Genomic DNA, 14,970 nt, shown 5'->3' on the forward strand with positions numbered 1-14,970 from the left:
ATATCATTTCCAATAAGTTCCTTGCTCGTTCCATCACAGGAACACAAGGTATTTAGTCATCTTGCCAATGTGGCATGATTTGCATGTCTCAAGTGATTCAAAATCAAGTGAGTCCTAACAATCCATCTGCATGGAGCTTCTTCATGCATTTACACTAATAGGCATGGTTCGCATGTCTCAAACTAAAAAATGAGTGAGTCCAAATATCCATCAACATGGAGCTTCTTCATGCTTTTATACCAATATGACTTAAGCAGCAGTGCCACAAGTAAGTGGTACTATCATTACTACTTTGTATATTTTGGCATCAATATTTGAACATGTGTATCACTATGATCGAGATTCAATAAACCATTCATATTAGGTGCATGACCACTGAAGGTATTATTCAAGTAAACAGAGTAACCAACCATTATTCTATTTAAATGAATAATTGTATTGCAATAAACATGATCCAATCATGTTCACACTCAACGAAAACACCAATCAATATTTAGGTTTAATACTAATCCCGAAGGTAGAGAGAGCATGCGATGTTTGATCACATCAACCTTGGAATTACTTCCAACACACATCGTCACCTCACCCTTGCTAGTATCCATTTAATCCGTAGCTATAATTTCGAGTCTCTAACACTTAGCAACTGAACCGGTATCTAATACCCTGGTGCTACTAGGAGTACTAGTAAGGTACACATCAATATCATGTATATCCAATATAATTTTGTCAACTTTGCCAGCCTTCTCATCTACCAAGTATCTAGGGTAGTTCTGCTTCAGTGACCGTTCCCATCATAACAGAAACACTTAGTCTTGGGTTGGGGTTCAACCTTGGGTTTCATTACTAGAGCAGCAACTGGTTCACCATTCATGAAGTATTCCTTCTTGCCATTGCCTTCTTAAAATTAGTGGTTTCACTAACCATCAACAATTGATGCTCCTACTTGATTTCTACTTTCGCGGTGTCAAACATCGTGAATGACTCAAGGATCATCATAGCTATCCTTGACATGTTATAGTTCATCAGAAGCTCAGTAGCTTGGTGGCAGTGACTTTGGAGAACTATGTCAATCGCTATCTTATCTAGAAGATCAACTCCCAGTCGATTCAAGCGATTGTAGTACTCAGACAATCTAAGCACATGCTCAACGGTTGAGCTTTTCTCCCTTACTTTGCAGGCCAAGAATCTTGTAGGAGGTCTCATACCTCTCAATGCGGGCACGAGCCTGAAATCCCAATTTCAGCTCTTGGAACATCTCGTATGTTCCGTGACGTTCAAAACGTCTTCGGTGCCTCAACTCTAAGTTGTTAAGCATTACGCATTAAACTATCATGTAGTCGTCAAAAACATGTATGTCAGATGTTCGCAACATCCACACACGACGCTCGGGGTTCAACACACCGAGCGGTGCATTAAGGACATAAGCCTTTTGCGCAGCAATGAGGACAATCCTCACTTTACGGACCCAATACGCATAATTGCTACTATCATCTTTCAACTAAGTTTTCTCTAGGAACATATCAAAAATAGTAGAGCTACAGCACAAACTACAACATAATTTGCAAAGACATTTTTGACTATGTTCATGATAATGAGTTCAATTAATCGTATTACTTAAGAACTCCCACTCAAATTGACATTCCTCTAGTCATTCGAGTGACACATGATCCAAATTCACCAACTCAAGTCCGATGATCACGTGAGTTAAGTTGGCTTCAATGGTGGACATCTCTATGTTGATCATATCTACTATATGACTCATGTTCGACCTTTCGGTCTCTTGTGTTCCGAGACCATGTCTGTACATGCTAGGCTCGTCAAGTCTAACCCCGAGTGTTCCGCGTGTGCTACTGTTTTGTACCCGTTGTATGTGAACGTAGAGTCTATCTATCACACCCGATCATCACGTGGTATATCGAAAAAGACGAACTGTCACAATGGTGCACACTCGGGGAGAACACAATTTTATATTGGAATTTTAGTGAGGGGTCATCTTAAAATTCTACCATTGTCCTAATCAAAATAAGGTGCATAAAATAATTAACATCACATGCAAATCATAAGTGACATGGTATGGCCATGAACTTGTGCTTCTTGATCTCCATCACCAAAGCACCGACATGATCTCCATCGTCACCAGCACCACACCAGGATCTCCATCATCATGATCTCCATCATTGTGCTGCCATCGAGGTTGTCGCGCTAACTATGTTGTTACTACTAAAGCTACTGACTAGCGATAAAGCAAAGCATCATCAAGCGCAAAATAATTAAAGACAACCCTATGGCTCTTGCCGGTTGGCATAGCATCGACGTGCAAGTCGATATTTAACCATTACAACATGATCATCTCATACAACAAATATATCATATCATGTCTTTATTGTTGCGTGTTTTATGTGGTTGCTATGTGTATCTAGTATGATCGCATCTTACTTACTCAAAACCACAATGGTGATATGCAAGTTGCTATTTAACCTTCTCCAAGGACCGCCTCGGTCGAATCCGACTCAACTAAACTTGGAGAAACAGACACCCATCAGTCATCTTAATGCAACAAGTTGCATGTTAGTCGATGAAACCGGTTTCTCGTAAGCGTACGAGTAATGTCGGTCCGGGCCGCTTCATCCAACAATACCGCCGAGTCAAGAAAAGGTTAAGGAGGGCAACTATCTGAATATCAATGCCCACAAACTCCTTTGTGTTCTACTCGAGATTTCATCTACGCATGGACCTAGCTCATGATGCCACTATTGGGGAACGTCGCATGGGGAAACAAAAAAATTCCTACGCGCACACAAGATCTATCCATGGTGATGACCATCTACGAGAGGAGAGAGTGTATCTACATACCCTTGTAGATTGCTAAGCGGAAGCGTATATAACATGGTTGATGTAGTGGAACATCTCCGTGATCCAGATCGCAGACTGTCCCGTGATCTCATCACGATCCGTCCCGCGATCCGATCACGATCCATCCCGCGATACCATCACGATCCATCCCAATCTATTGCCGAACGGACGGCACCTCCGTGTTCATCACACGTACAGCTCGATGACGATCTCCGCCTTCTTGATCCAGCAAGAGGGGCGGAGAGGTAGATGTTCTCCAACACGACGGCGTGGTGGTGGTGGCGGTGAACTAATCCAGCACGGCTTCGCCAAGCTCTGCTAAACAAATCCACGGGAGAAAACGACCTAGAGAGAGAGAGAGAGGGCAGCACGTGGCTTGTTAAGGTTAGGGCTGCCCTCAAAATCTTCTAGTATATATAGGAGGGGGGAGGGTAGGAGGCAACCTCAAAACCGTCAAAGGGTTCGGCTGAAGTGGAGGAGGTGGAAGAGTCCACCTCCAATCCTACTCCTAGTAGGATTCCCCCTTCCCCACTTGGGTTTCTTTCCTTCCCACCTCCTAGCTGCATTGGGACTTAGTGGGGGGGTCGGCGAGCCCACTAGGGGCTGGTCCACGTCCTCCCACAGCCCATGAGACCCTTTGGTGTGGGTGGTCTCACCTGGTGGACCCATGGAACCCATTGGTCACTCCTCGTACATTACCGGAAATGCCCGAAACATTTCTCGAGTTCAAAAACCACTTTCCTATATATCACTCTTTACCTCCGGACCATTCCGGAGCTCCTCGTGACATCCGGGATCTCATCCAAAACTCCGAAAAACCTTCGGTCACCAACATACATAACTCAATAATAACGAAACATCACCGAACCTTAAGTGTGCAGACCCTGCAGGTTCGAGAACTATGCAGACATGACCTTAGACACTCTCTGGTCAATAACCAATAGCGGGACCTGGATGTACATATTGACTCCTACATATTCTACAAAGATATTTATCGGTCGAACCTCTATGTCAAGGATTCAGTTAATCCCGTATGCTATTCCCTTTGTCCATCGGTATGTTACCTGCCCGAGATCCGATTGTCGGTATCTCCATACCTAGTTCAATATCATTACTCGCAAGTCTCTTTACTCATTCCATAATACAAGATCCCATGACTAACTCCTTAGTCAGATTGCTTGCAAGGCTTATTGTGATGTTGTATTATCGATTGGGCCCCGAGATACATCTCCGTCACATGGAGTGACAAATCCCAGTCTTGATCCATGCCAACCCAACACACACCTTGAGATATACCTATAGAGCGCCTTTATAGTCACCCAGTTACGTGGTGGCGTTTGATACACACAAGGTATTCCTCCGGTGTCCGGGAGTTGCATGACCTCATGGTCATAGGAACAGATACATTAACATGCAGAAAAGAGTAGCAATAAACTGACACGATCATATGCTACGTTCATAGTTTGGGTCTTGTCCATAACATCATTCTCCTAATGATGTGATCCCGTTATCAAACGACATCTCATGTCTATGGCGAGGAAACCTTGACCATCTTTGATCAACTAGCTAGTCATTCAGAGGCTCACTAGGGACACTCTGTTGTCTATGTATCCACATATGTATTTGAGTTTCCAATCAATACAATTCTAGCATGGATAATAAACGATTATCATGAACAAGGAAATGTAATAATAACCAATTTATTATTGCCTCTAGGGCATATTTCCAACAGTCTCCCACTTGCACTAGAGTCAATATTATAGTTCACATCATTATGTGATTGTAATGAATCTAACACCCATATAGTTCTTGGGTTCGATCATGTCTTGCTTGTGAGAGAGGTTTTTAGTCAACGGGTCTAAATCTTTTAGATCCATGTGTGTTTTACAATTCTCCATGTCATCATGTAGATGTTGCTACCACACGCCATTTGGAACTATTCCAAATGAGTGCTCCACTATGTGAATCTGGTTTGCTACTCAGAGTTATCCGGATTTGTGTCAAAGCTTGCATCAACGTAACCCTTTACGATGAACTCTTTAATCACCTCCATAATCGAGAAAAAAAATCCTTAGTCCACTAGTTACTAAGGATAACTTTGACCGCTGTTCAGTGATCCAATCCTGGATCACTCTTTGTACACCTTGACACACTCATGGCAAGTCACACATTAGGTGTGGTACACAACATGGCATACTATGGAGCCTATGGCTAAGGCATAGGGGACGACCTTTATCCTTTCTCTTTCTTCTGCCATGGTCGGGTTTTGAGTCTTACTCAAATTCACACCATACAATACATCCAATAACTCCTTCTTTGACCGATCTATTTTGAACTCCTTCAAAACTTGTCAAGGTATGCATTCATCAAAAGTTTTATCAAGCGTTTTGATCTATCTCCATAGATCTTGATGCTCAATGTTCGAGTAGGCTTAATTCAGGTTTTCCTTTGAAAAACTCCTTTCAAACAACCCTTTATGCTTTCCAGAAATTCTACATTATTTCTGATCAACAATATGTCAACCACATATACTCATCAGAAATTCTATAGTGTTCTCATTCACTTTCTCGGAAATACAAGTTTCTCATAAACTTTGTATAAACCCAAAACTTTGATCATCTTATCAAAGTGTGTATTCCAACTTCAAGATGTTTGCTCTAGTCCATAGAAGGATCGCTCGAGCTTGCGTACTTGTTACCATCCTTAGGATCGACAAAACCTTCTGGTTGTATTACATACAACCTTTACTCAAGGAAACCGTCAAGGAAACAATGTTTTGACATCCATCTGCAAGATTTCATAATTGAACAATAGAGCAACTGCTAACATAATTCCAACAGACTTTAGCATCGCTACGGGTGAGAAAGTCTCAGCGTAGTCAACTCTTTGAACTTGTCAAAATATTTTGCGACAAGTCGAGCTTTCTTAATGGTGACATTTACTATCATCGCCTGTCTTCCTTTTAAAGACCCACTTCTACTTAATATCCTTACGACCATCAAGTAGTTCTTCCAAAGTCTACACTTTGTTTTCATACATGGATCCTATCTAGGATTTCATGGCATCTAGCCATTCGTCGGAATCCAGGCCCACCATCGCTTCTCCATAGCTCGTAGGTTCATTGTTGTCCAGCAACGTGACCTCCAAGACAGGATTACCGTACCACTCTGGAGAAGTATGTTTCCTTGTCTAACTACGAGGTTTGGTAGTAACTTGATCCGTAGCTTCATGATTACCATCATCAGCTTTCCACTTTAACTAGTGTAGGCGCCACAGGAACAACTTCCTGCGTGCTTCTACTCTCTGGTTGAAGTGATGGTTCAATAACCTCATCAAGTTCCACCATCCTCCCACTCAATTGTTTCGAGAGAAACTTTTTCTCAAAAAAGGACCCGTTTCTAGAAACAAACACTTTGCTTCCGGATCTGAGGTAGGAGGTATACCCAACTGTTTTGGGTGTCCTATGAAGATGCATTTATCCGCTTTGGGTTCGAGCTTATCACGCTGAAACTTTTTCACATAAGCGTCGCAACCCCAAACTTTCAAGAAATGGCAGCTTAGGTTCTCCAAACCATAGTTCATACGGTGTCATCTCAACGGAATTACGTGGTGCCCTATTTAAAGTGAATGTGGTTGTCTCTAATGCCTAACCCAAAAACGATAGTGGTAATTCGATAAGAGACATCATAGTATGCACCTTATTCAATAGGGCGCGACTATGATGTTCAAACACACCATCACACTATGGTGTTCCAGGTGGCATGAGTTGTGAAACAGTTTTCACATTGTCTTACATGTTTACCAAACTCGCAACTCAGATATATATTTACCCCCACGATCACATCGTAGACATATTATCCTCTTGTCACAACGACCTTCAACTTCACTCTAAAATTGCTTTGAACTTTTAAATATTTCAGACTTTGTGATTCATCAAGAAAATACTCATGTATCTACTCAAATCATCACTGAAGTAAGAACATAATAATATCCACTTCGTGCCTTAGAACTCATTGGATTGCATACATCTAAATATATCATTTCCAATAAGTTCCTTGCTCGTTCCATCACAGGAACACAAGGTATTTAGTCATCTTGCCAATGTGGCATGATTTGCATGTCTCAAGTGATTCAAAATCAAGTGAGTCCTAACAATCCATCTGCATGGAGCTTCTTCATGCATTTACACTAATAGGCATGGTTCGCATGTCTCAAACTAAAAAATGAGTGAGTCCAAATATCCATCAACATGGAGCTTCTTCATGCTTTTATACCAATATGACTTAAGCAGCAGTGCCACAAGTAAGTGGTACTATCATTACTACTTTGTATATTTTGGCATCAATATTTGAACATGTGTATCACTATGATCGAGATTCAATAAACCATTCATATTAGGTGCATGACCACTGAAGGTATTATTCAAGTAAACAGAGTAACCATTATTCTATTTAAATGAATAATTGTATTGCAATAAACATGATCCAATCATGTTCACACTCAACGAAAACACCAATCAATATTTAGGTTTAATACTAATCCCGAAGGTAGAGAGAGCGTGCGATGTTTGATCACATCAACCTTGGAATTACTTCCAACACACATCGTCACCTCACCCTTGCTAGTATCCATTTAATCCGTAGCTATAATTTCGAGTCTCTAACACTTAGCAACTGAACCGGTATCTAATACCCTGGTGCTACTAGGAGTACTAGTAAGGTACACATCAATATCATGTATATCCAATATAATTTTGTCAACTTTGCCAGCCTTCTCATCTACCAAGTATCTAGGGTAGTTCTGCTTCAGTGACCGTTCCCATCATAACAGAAACACTTAGTCTTGGGTTGGGGTTCAACCTTGGGTTTCATTACTAGAGCAGCAACTGGTTCACCATTCATGAAGTATTCCTTCTTGCCATTGCCTTCTTGAAATTAGTGGTTTCACTAACCATCAACAATTGATGCTCCTACTTGATTTCTACTTTCGCGGTGTCAAACATCGTGAATGACTCAAGGATCATCATAGCTATCCTTGACATGTTATAGTTCATCAGAAGCTCAGTAGCTTGGTGGCAGTGACTTTGGAGAACTATGTCAATCGCTATCTTATCTAGAAGATCAACTCCCAGTCGATTCAAGCGATTGTAGTACTCAGACAATCTAAGCACATGCTCAACGATTGAGCTTTTCTCCCTTACTTTGCAGGCCAAGAATCTTGTAGGAGGTCTCATACCTCTCAATGCGGGCACGAGCCTGAAATCCCAATTTCAGCTCTTGGAACATCTCGTATGTTCCGTGACGTTCAAAACGTCTTCGGTGCCTCAATTCTAAGTTGTTAAGCATTACGCATTAAACTATCATGTAGTCGTCAAAAACATGTATGTCAGATGTTCGCAACATCCACACACGACGCTCGGGGTTCAACACACCGAGCGGTGCATTAAGGACATAAGCCTTTTGCGCAGCAATGAGGACAATCCTCACTTTACGGACCCAATACGCATAATTGCTACTATCATCTTTCAACTAAGTTTTCTCTAGGAACATATCAAAAATAGTAGAGCTACAGCACAAACTACAACATAATTTGCAAAGACATTTTTGACTATGTTCATGATAATGAGTTCAATTAATCGTATTACTTAAGAACTCCCACTCAAATTGACATTCCTCTAGTCATTCGAGTGACACATGATCCAAATTCACCAACTCAAGTCCGATGATCACGTGAGTTAAGTTGGCTTCAATGGTGGACATCTCTATGTTGATCATATCTACTATATGACTCATGTTCGACCTTTCGGTCTCTTGTGTTCCGAGACCATGTCTGTACATGCTAGGCTCGTCAAGTCTAACCCGAGTGTTCCGCGTGTGCTACTGTTTTGTACCCGTTGTATGTGAACGTAGAGTCTATCTATCACACCCGATCATCACGTGGTATATCGAAAAAGACGAACTGTCACAATGGTGCACACTCGGGGAGAACACAATTTTATATTGGAATTTTAGTGAGGGGTCATCTTAAAATTCTACCATTGTCCTAATCAAAATAAGGTGCATAAAATAATTAACATCACATGCAAATCATAAGTGACATGGTATGGCCATGAACTTGTGCTTCTTGATCTCCATCACCAAAGCACCGACATGATCTCCATCGTCACCAGCACCACACCAGGATCTCCATCATCATGATCTCCATCATTGTGCTGCCATCGAGGTTGTCGCGCTAACTATGTTGTTACTACTAAAGCTACTGACTAGCGATAAAGCAAAGCATCATCAAGCGCAAAATAATTAAAGACAACCCTATGGCTCTTGCCGGTTGGCATAGCATCGACGTGCAAGTCGATATTTAACCATTACAACATGATCATCTCATACAACAAATATATCATATCATGTCTTTATTGTTGCGTGTTTTATGTGGTTGCTATGTGTATCTAGTATGATCGCATCTTACTTACTCAAAACCACAATGGTGATATGCAAGTTGCTATTTAACCTTCTCCAAGGACCGCCTCGGTCGAATCCGACTCAACTAAACTTGGAGAAACAGACACCCATCAGTCATCTTAATGCAACAAGTTGCATGTTAGTCGATGAAACCGGTTTCTCGTAAGCGTACGAGTAATGTCGGTCCGGGCCGCTTCATCCAACAATACCGCCGAGTCAAGAAAAGGTTAAGGAGGGCAACTATCTGAATATCAATGCCCACAAACTCCTTTGTGTTCTACTCGAGATTTCATCTACGCATGGACCTAGCTCATGATGCCACTATTGGGGAACGTCGCATGGGGAAACAAAAAAATTCCTACGCGCACACAAGATCTATCCATGGTGATGACCATCTACGAGAGGAGAGAGTGTATCTACATACCCTTGTAGATTGCTAAGCGGAAGCGTATATAACATGGTTGATGTAGTGGAACATCTCCGTGATCCAGATCGCAGACTGTCCCGTGATCTCATCACGATCCGTCCCGCGATCCGATCACGATCCATCCCGCGATACCATCACGATCCATCCCAATCTATTGCCGAACGGACGGCACCTCCGTGTTCATCACACGTACAGCTCGATGACGATCTCCGCCTTCTTGATCCAGCAAGAGGGGCGGAGAGGTAGATGTTCTCCAACATGACGGCGTGGTGGTGGTGGCGGTGAACTAATCCAGCACGGCTTCGCCAAGCTCTGCTAAACAAATCCACGGGAGAAAACGACCTAGAGAGAGAGAGAGAGGGCAGCACGTGGCTTGTTAAGGTTAGGGCTGCCCTCAAAATCTTCTAGTATATATAGGAGGGGGGAGGGTAGGAGGCAACCTCAAAACCGTCAAAGGGTTCGGCTGAAGTGGAGGAGGTGGAAGAGTCCACCTCCAATCCTACTCCTAGTAGGATTCCCCCTTCCCCACTTGGGTTTCTTTCCTTCCCACCTCCTAGCTGCATTGGGACTTAGTGGGGGGGTCGGCGAGCCCACTAGGGGCTGGTCCACGTCCTCCCACAGCCCATGAGACCCTTTGGTGTGGGTGGTCTCACCTGGTGGACCCATGGAACCCATTGGTCACTCCTCGTACATTACCGGAAATGCCCGAAACATTTCTCGAGTTCAAAAACCACTTTCCTATATATCACTCTTTACCTCCGGACCATTCCGGAGCTCCTCGTGACATCCGGGATCTCATCCAAAACTCCGAAAAACCTTCGGTCACCAACATACATAACTCAATAATACCGAAACATCACCGAACCTTAAGTGTGCAGACCCTGCAGGTTCGAGAACTATGCAGACATGACCTTAGACACTCTCTGGTCAATAACCAATAGCGGGACCTGGATGTACATATTGACTCCTACATATTCTACAAAGATATTTATGTGTCAAGGATTCAGTTAATCATGTATGCTACTCACTTTGTCCATCGGTATGTTACCTGCCCGAGATTCGATCGTCGGTATCTCCATACCTAGTTCAACCTTGTTACCGGCAAGTCTCTTTACTCGTTCCGTAATACAAGATCTCATGACTAACTCCTTAGTCACATTGCTTGCAAGGCTTATTGTGATGTTGTATTACTGAGTGGGCCCTGAGATACCTCTCCGTCACATGGAGTGACAAATCCCAGTCTTTATCCATGCCAACCCAACAAACACCTTCGGAGATACCTCTAGAGCACCTTTATAGTCACCCAGTTACGTTGTGGCGTTTGATACACACAAGGTATTCCTCCGGTGTTTGGGAGTTGCATGATCTCATGGTCATAGAAACAGATACATTGACATGCAGAAAACAGTAGCGATAAACTGACATGACCATATGCTACGTTCGTAGTCTCGGTCTTGTCCATCACATCATTCTCCTAATGATGTGATCCCGTTATCAAACGACATCTCATGTCTATGGCGAGGAAAGCTTGACCATCTTTGATCAACTAGCTAGGCCTTCAGAGTCTCACTAGGGACAATCCGTTGTCTTTGTATCCACACATGTATTTGAGTTTCCAATCAATACAATTCTAGCATGGATAATAAACGATTATCATGAACAACGAAATGTAATAATAACCAATTTATTATTGCCTCTAGGGCATATTTCCAACAAAAGGAACCATAAAGGAACTATTTTCTTTGGAATGTGTTTCTTACGTCTCATCGGAATATAACATAATCCTACCGTGCGCTCTCTGTCTGTTCGCACCACATGGCCGGATTGCATAGTTCTCGAAAATTAGTTCTTGTTACCACATGATACATAGTACGGAATACTGCCCAGTTATTGACAAGGGGGTAGAGGCCGATGGCTGGTTAATGATGGAATATTCAAATACAAAAGGAAGTGTGAATACAAAAATTACACATAATCACGTGCTAGGAGATTGGTCAAGATGATATATTATAGCGTCTAAGACGCAGTCTTCTTGTGAAAGACTACTAGCGGGCATCACTTGGTCGTAAACTAGATGAAGCGGAACTTCTTTGCCGTCCGGCCCTGCCGGCCCAACCCGGGCCATGTGCTCTGGATTCAGCTGGGTGAAGCAGGTCTTCACCATAGCCCATGCTTCCCGAGCTCCTTCGCGGCAGGCCAAAGTCTTCCATAGCTCGAAGCGATTCCGACTCCTTTGAAATACTCGGAAAGCTCGGTCGTCCCTTGCACAGGACTTTCATTCTGCCATAGCGATTGACCATACTCCTCGTAGCTTTTCGAGCTCTCTCAAACACAAGAGATAACTCCTTTAACACCCCCCCCCCGAAAGAGCTCACCTTTTCCTTGGGACGACCACTCAAGAGACCATGTCAAAAGGAATTGCACATCTTTACGACCAACGCAATAAAAAGCGAGTTATCACATTCCAGGATTGGGATTTCACTTACATAATAGGCCGCCCTTTAACTTCCGATTCTCTTCATAGTTTTTCATCAATTAAGATTTCAAGTTCTCAATCTCTTTGGCTTGCCGCTTATTCTTCTCTTTGAGTTGGTTATTTTCTTCACGAAATCGCTTTAACACGTGATGAGGAGCTTCAAGCTAGGATTCGACATACCTATGATAATCTCGGGATGCGACTAAATCTTTTTGCAATTTTCCTATAGATTTTCCTGCTACGACAAAGTTTTCTGTTATAAAGGTAATCCCATGGAAATCATGCACATTGCAAAATAATTTAACTCACTGTGTGCTTCAGCGGTGAACTTCTTCACCCCCTCAAGTTCGACCTTGCTAGCTTGCAATTCGGCCTATCTTAGCTCGAAGTCTTTGGCCATTTTCTCGTTCTCTTTCTTTAGAGCCTGCATGGTGATAAACTATTAATTCAACCATGAATTCAGTCTTGCCGACCAAAGTAATGCTTGAGGGCTACTGGGTCCGAACTTATGTCCGGTTACCAAAAAAAGACGACTTACCTACAGGTGGGAAGACATCAAATTGGCTGCTTCTTTGAGTCCGGCTCTCACGGACCCAAGGCACGCATCCGTGGAATTAAAAGCATTAAGCTTTTGTTCCCAAAAATAGGGTGGCGCAAGGACTCCTTTCACCGCCGGTGATTCCTAAAGCTTTTGGCTTCGGAATGAGTTGCTGAAAACTCTACTAGGTTGCCAGGAAGTACGTCCTGATGTCAGCTATGCTACTGCACAAAAGACCTTCCAATGGCGCCAGAAATAGATGTGTCGACGGCACCAGGAATCCTTCAGTTGCGGCTACGCCTTAAGGGACTTCCTAGGCAAGTATGCAAAGGATTTCCCCCGTGGGCTTGGAGCCTTGCGTTGGTGTTTCCTTGAAGCGGAAAGGGTGATGTAGCACAGCGACGATAAGTATTTCCCTTAGTTTGAGAACCAAGGTATCCATCCGGTGGAGGAGTATCTCAAGATCATGCACAAACACAAAAGCTTGCTCCCAACGCTATGAAGGGGTTGTCAGTCCCTTATAGATTGTTTGCCAAGTGAGAACTGAAAGCAACAAAGTAACAAAGCAAAGTAAAAGCGGAGGTGTAAACGATGGATGTGAATAGACCCGGGGGCCGTAGTGTTTACTAGTGGCTTCTCTCATAAAAGCAAGTAGATGGTGGGTGAACAAATTACTGTCAAGCAATTGATAGAACCGCGCAAAGTCGTGACGATATCTATGCAATGATTATATCTATAGGCATCACATTCAAAACAAGTAGACCGATACTTTCTGCATCTACTACTATTACTCCAAACGTCGACCGCTATCCAGCATGCATCTAGTGTATTAAGTCCATAAGAACAGAGTAACGCCTTAAGCAAGATGACATGATATAGAGGGATAATATCAAACCAATGATGAAAACCCCATCTTTTTACCCTTGATGGCAACTACTTGATGTGTGCCTTGCTGCCCCTACTGTCACTGGGAAAGGTCACCACATGGTAGAACCCAAAACCAAGCACTTCTCCCATTGCAAGAATAATAGATCTAGTTGGCCAAACAAAACCCAAGACTCGGAGAGACTTACAAGGATATCAAATCATGCATATAAGAAATTAGCAAAGACTCAAATATATATCATAGATAATCTGATCACAAATCCACAATTCATCGGATCTCGACAAACACACCGCCAAAGAAGATTACATCGGATAGATCTCCATGAAGATCATGGAGAACTTTGTATTGAAGATCCAAGAGAGAGAAGAAGTCATCTAGCTACTAACTACGGACCCGTAGGTCTGAAGTGAACTACTGACGAGTCATTGGAGGGGCGATGATGATGATGAAGAAGCCCTCCAACCCCAAAGTCCCCTACGGCAAGGCGCCGGGAAGGGTCTCTAGATGAGATCTCGCGGAAACGGAATCTTGCGGCGGCGGAAAAGTATTTTTGAGGCTCCCTTGATTTTTTGCGGAATATTTGGGAATATATAGGGCAAGGATCTTGGTCAGGGGGCGGCCAGGGAGGCGACAAGCCTTGACCCCGCCGCCTCCCCCTGGTGGCGGAGTGGGAGCTTGCGGGCTCCCTGGAGCCCACCTGGCTTGGCCCAGAGGCCCCCTGATCTTCTTCCGTTCGGGAAAAAAATCATTTCGGGGTTTTTATTCCGTTTGGACTCCGTTCCAAAATCAGATCTGAAAAGAGTCAAAAACACAGAAAAAACAGGAACTGGCACTTGGCACTGAATTAATAAGTTAGTCCCAAAAAGATATAAAAAGATACATAAAACATCCAAAGATGACAAGTTAACAGCGTGAAACCATCAAAAATTATAGATACGTTTGAGACGTATCACGTCCGTATTCGAAACTCTTGCATTAGTCGAGGTCCTTGGATTTGGATGGTTGTCATACACTTCGGCAGCATCTTCGGGTAAAGATGATTGCGTACGCCTCCTAAATATTTCGGCTAAGGGTCAGGAACAATTAAGGCAATCATTACTGCGAAAAAAGGAACAATTGATATATATACCTCTTGGTTGAAGGGGCGGTCGATATGTTCTCCGTCGTTGCCCCTTATCCAAGAATCTTGTGCTTGGTTGATGCAGCCCCAACTGATATAGTTTGGCGCGGAGTTTGGCGTGTGGATCACCGACCTTTGGGGTTGGAGCCACGAACATTTGGGATGACAGGAGGTATAGCTCCTCTTCATGTACTAGTTTTCTTCTTGTTTGT

The sequence above is a fragment of the Hordeum vulgare genome, chromosome 4H, assembly GCF_904849725.1.
Source record: "Hordeum vulgare subsp. vulgare chromosome 4H, MorexV3_pseudomolecules_assembly, whole genome shotgun sequence".
Classification (NCBI taxonomy): Eukaryota; Viridiplantae; Streptophyta; class Magnoliopsida; order Poales; family Poaceae; genus Hordeum; species Hordeum vulgare.